Below are 5,708 nucleotides of genomic sequence, written 5' to 3' on the forward strand. Positions count from 1 at the left end.
TTTTCAGAATGAATTGCCTGCATGTTCTGTGCTGCGGTCAGTCTGAATAGGGCTCTCCACTCTACCTCTGCAAGGGAAAAAGGTTGCTCTTTGCCTGTCTACTCATCCCTTTCTGCCCTGCAGACAAAAGAATAATGAAGTTATTTATGTGCTGCTCATTACAAAAGGTTAAGTCTGTCTAAGCTATAACCAGCATTTTTTTTTTTTTACTCCTATAGCCAATGTCTTGTGAATGAATTGCCAAATAATTCAGTTAGATTTTTTTTATGAAGCTCTCATGTATGATAAATTGAATGAAAGCTTTCAGAAAAGCTGAATTGATGTCTAGAAGGAATGGCTGAAACAGTCGTTACTAAGGTAGTAGTAAATTCGGACGAGGATGTTGGAGACATAAAAATAAAAACCTGCAAAATGAAGACGAACGTAATCTGGTAAATGCTAAAATAACTTTCCCTCAGAAATATTTGTTGGCTATGTCGTCTAATTTAGGGATTATATATTAATTGTTATGTAACAGGAGCAGTGGAAAAGGGCTGCACGAAGGAAAGATGAACAGCCAGCGGTCATGCCTTTTAAATCTTGAACTCAGTTTTAACCCAGAGTTTTGTGTGGCCCGCTGTGGTAAGGCAAGGCCTATTTGTACAGCACATTTCAGTGACAAGACAATTCAAAGTGCTGCGCATGTACAGAACATAAGAAAAGAACACAGTGATTTATAAACTAATGGAAGTATTGTCTATTCTCTGAAATAAAGGGAGCCGGTGTAAGGACTTTAGAACTGGGGTGACGTGCTCTACTTTCTTAGTCTTAGTGAGGACGTCTAATTGACTTTTTTTTGGCAGACCTGTGAAAACACTGTTGCAGTAATCAATTTGAAGCCAAGTAAGTCCCTTTTTGAATAACTGTGCATGTGCAAGACTGTCTTACCTGCTCTTCTGCTCCTGAGGGGAATCATGGGGGGAAAAAAATCTCCCACATCCACTCTGGTCTTATTTCTTTCTACGGAGGCCTTCCTCTTCTTCGCGTACGCGGTATGCTTCTTGCAGCTCTCAGCCATTTTCAAAGTATATGGTGAGAGCAGTGGAGCTAAAATGAACAGCTAACACAGAAGCTAACCAGATAGATAAACACTACAACAGCGCATGGGCAGGGTGCCAGAATGATTGGCATGTGAGACAACCAATAGATAAGGTGATGCCCCTGAAACTCCAGAGGGGTAAGAGCAGGACCAATCCTCTGACCAATCACTGCTGTTTGGTCTGAATGGCAGTGATTGGTCACAGTTTTACAGTCCTCAGTGCTCTCACAGAGATATTTTATTTTACCTCCTTTTTCTGCATACATAATTTATTGACTGCTGTCAGGATAAAAGGACCATTTCACCCGGTATAACGAAAATCGTTTCTGAACAGTGTTACCAACAATAGCGTCAAACCCAAAGCTTTTTGTTGCACATCGAGGTCTTCCTCAGAAGACGAAGAAGCCATTAACAGAGACTTCACAATCTGATGCTAATTTATTTGCGATTGCCTACCCTCTGACTGTAAAATCTGTGGGATTTTATTCATCATCACATCCCTCTGCTGAATTACTTACACGCAGAAAAATCGAATGAAAGGTTTTATTCAGTATTAAAAATAAGTCAGAAGCCACCTACTACACTCCACTTCAATGCCCATTATGGGTTACATAACAGATTTTTCAAGAGGCAAAGCGCCTCAGCAGACATGAAAATCACATAAATGATCAATTTGCTGCCTTCTAGTATATAACACCATACTGAATACTTTGAAAAGCAGTGTGTGTTGGGGGGTTATGCAAGTTGCCTCATGTCGTCACCAGCAAAGGATGAGTTTTCTTGTTTTGACAGATGACGAGGGTAATGGAGAGATAACTCTTGCATCCAGAGCGCACAGACAGAACTCACTGTTGCTCGATTCTGCCGTGTTTACTCTTCACTCCTGAGCAGGCATACAAATAAACCTGCGGTGGTGCCTTGAAATGCTTAACACTCGTGATGAATATCTTATTTTGTCGGGCAGCCGACTGAGACGCTCTTAAGGAGTAGAAATCATCATTTTTTTATTTTTATTTTTTTTATTTTTTTAGTAAGTGAGACTCCTTGTGCAGGCCTACCAGGCTTATATTGCTACTACCTGCTTTGATCCAGAGTGGGGTTGACAATAATTGGCAGGTTGATGCACGAAAAGCCTCTCAAAAAGGGACGTGTCCCTGTACAGCTGTCTGGCAGCTTCGGATATTTGGTAAAATATTCATTTCAATACCATGACTGCCTTGATAAAATTTCTTTAATTGGCGCTGTGTCGTATCGTTTAGCCATTATTCCACAATGCCACTGCATAATCCTGACCCATTGCAGACAATGTGCAAACACTCTAGAACCTTCATGCAAGAAGAATCTCTGTTCTGCCGTGGGCCAAATTGGACAAAAAAATATTTCATTAACTGCAAACTCTATGCCAACTCAGCTTTTTGTTACCTATGTGTGATCTGTTTGCTCTGAGGGCAAGTTGTGTTAACTAGGCCAACTATTTGCTAACTCTGCAAACTGTTTTCTAACTGGATGACCGATTTGCTAACTGTAAGTCAAACAATTGGGTAAAGGAAAAGAAAAAAACAGAATCCACAAAAGCAATCAAATTCATCTTTTGATTTGTGGTCAGTGTGGAACTATGATTTTAAAAATCATCAAACAAACAAAATCATTTACCAAAAATAATAATTTTGTTACAATAATGTTAAACTTTCAAACATAATTTCTTCGTAGCTGAATAATACAGAAGGATGTATCTCAGAAGCATCATTTAATCTCACTGCTCTAAAAAAAAATGAAGCGCATCTAGTGCACTGATTCGCATGCCTGAATAATAAATGCCATATTGTCAAAATATCTCCACAACAGCATAAACAGGCTATGCTGCAGCCACTTATTAAGACTGGAACGTAATCAGCGCGGACCAGCGAATAAACAAGATGAATCATCCCGGCGAAAATGCTGCTGGAGCTGAAGTGAGCAGTTCTGAGTCAAATGGCATATGTTGTGCGACTATCATTGTTAAGCACTTCACCTCGAGTCATTAGTCATTTGCACTTCAAGTACATGACACATGTTTGACATTTATATCAAAACAACACGTTAACATCACTCCAGCTGCTCTTGGGACATCTACGCGCATCAACGCTCCATTTATTATCTTTTCTGCAGATCGGTGGCTGTTCTTTCGGACCCGCTGTAGACACAGAAAGATGTGTAAGTTTGACTAAGGCGGGGAGTCTAAAGCATGGGCTAAATCTCTGTAAGCAGGCGCTGGCATTTGTCCCCGACTGCCTTCCCCGCTGCGTGGACAGGGGCCTGGAGGGGACTAATCCCTTGGCACTGGCACGGGTCACACATGTTGTATATGTGTTCAAACCCAGTCTGCAAGATAAAGACAAGTTCTGGCGACGAATTTGGAAAGCTCCGACTAATGACCTGCAACTCCTTTCCTGCATTGGCCCCCCCACCCCCCAAACAGCCACTTGGATGCTTCTTGGAAACGATGGTTAATGATTTTGGAGAGCTGCTTCGCACTGGCCTGACAGGGACTGTCCTTGGTTTATGTAACCTCGTTCTGCTGAAACGTGTAAAGGTTGTCATACTTTAAATGTAACTTTTCCTTAAACGATCAACAGTGGTCGTGGTTAGAAGCTGACCTTAGCATACCCGATCCGTGCTTAGATCAACATGAGAAAGTGATGACTCTGCAGAAGTTTTCCTGCATGCCATCCCGGCAGCTACGACAACCAATGGCAAGGCTGGAGATAGCAGAAGAACCCTGTGACTAATGCTTCACAATCCCTAACTGGTGCGTTTTTAATTGCACGACTGCGTTGCGCTCAAGTGGCTTAAGGAATATCTTGAGATTTACATAATGCTGAAAATTGTTGCCCTCATTAGGCTTGCTAAACGAATCTACAGGGAGCAGGTTAGCTTGGTTCGTGTTAAGAGACCCCACTCCCTTCTTTAAAGCCCCTTCAAAGATTCTTTTGACCCTTATTGCATTTAATTAAACTTAGAAAACAAGTTAAAGTGTTAATTAGTGAGCTTAAAAGTGCTAGTAGGTAAAGCTTATTTATTTATGTTGCCTTTGAGCTGATTCAGACTTGCTGTTTACCCCTACGTTAGGAATTCTAAAAGATGTCTCAGCTAACTTTGAACAAAACTTCAAATAAGCGTATTTTCTACACGGTAGATATACTTGAAGTTATTAGGTGCTTTACTTTGGGAATGGTCTCAGTTATCAAGGACAGACTGATAATTACTGCAATAATGGGCAGCAGAGTTAAAATGTATGTATTAATGAGAAAGCATGCTCGAGTTGTTTTTAGGGGCAGCTTAATGCCAGTCTAAAACCTCTTTAAATTCCTTAACACGTTAAACTGAATTTTCACTACTCAATAGATTCCAAAAAGTAGCCATATCTGATTACTTTGGGTAATAAAATCATACATTTCCAGCTTATGCCAGCTAACACCACATAATAGTTCCCCCTCACCATTTGCATTTGGCTCACTGGACTCTGCAGAGTCCCCGGCTAGACTGTATTGGTGACACACTTGAGAGAGTGCCAACTACTAAACAGTAGCACAGTAGTCAGGGCATGTGTTTATGCCAAGTCGAATTTGAATCTGCTTCAGCGGCTTTTTCGCTCATTTTCTGTCCAGTTTTTACACCTGACCATCATGGCATTGCGCAGTATATGCTGACAGCCCTTTAGGGATCCCTCTTGCAAAGAAAATAACCTTTTGTCCATGTGAAACGTTGTTATATATATATATATATATATATATTTATAGAGCCTACCAAAGAAATAAAAATAATTGTGCCTTTGAGGCAGGCTGTTTACAGGAAAGTGGCTAAAAATGTAAATAAAACTCGTTTCATTCCTTTTCTGTGTTGGTCCCTTGAATTTAGGACTCCTGTTGGTCTGAATGAGTTAGTAGACTACCAAACAAAGCAAATAATAATAATAATAATAATAATAATAATAATAATAATAATAATAATAATTTGAAGTGCATCAAGAAAAAGGACTGAAAATAGGCTAGTCATCTTGCGTGAACATGTTGAGCCAACAAGCTCTATTTACCTATCCATCTTGCAATATGGATCGTGACTTAGGCCCCGTCCACACAAAGATGAATACAGTATTTTTTTTCATAAACGATTAAGAATAAATGTACATACACACAAGAGTCCTGTGTGTATGTACATTTATTGTATGTACATGTATTGTATTGTACACCACTGAAAACGGTGAAGCAGGTTTGGTGGGCTGTGGGCTGGCAGGAGACACGGCGTGTAGAGCCGGCTCGTTTAAAAAGGAAGCGTCTGAGGAGGCTACTAACAGCCATAATGAAGCAAATATTTGCCTTAGCATGAACGGCGCTATGTTTGTTGTTATTTGTGAGAACGAGGCGCTTATGGGTTAACAGGGACAGAGATGGAGGTACGACGTCATTGTTTAAGAAAAGACACACATGGAAACAAGAAATCTGTGTTTTGGAAATGTTCCACTTATTTTCCAAAATGATCGTTTGCGATCTCCCAAAACGCCAGATCCGTGTGGACGCACAGCTTAAATAAAAGTATACCTTTGCGGATATGCCTGATCTTGTCTCCGTGTGGCCCAGAGAACAAGTACCAA

Source organism: Fundulus heteroclitus, chromosome 15 (assembly GCF_011125445.2).
Source record: "Fundulus heteroclitus isolate FHET01 chromosome 15, MU-UCD_Fhet_4.1, whole genome shotgun sequence".
Classification (NCBI taxonomy): domain Eukaryota; kingdom Metazoa; phylum Chordata; class Actinopteri; order Cyprinodontiformes; family Fundulidae; genus Fundulus; species Fundulus heteroclitus.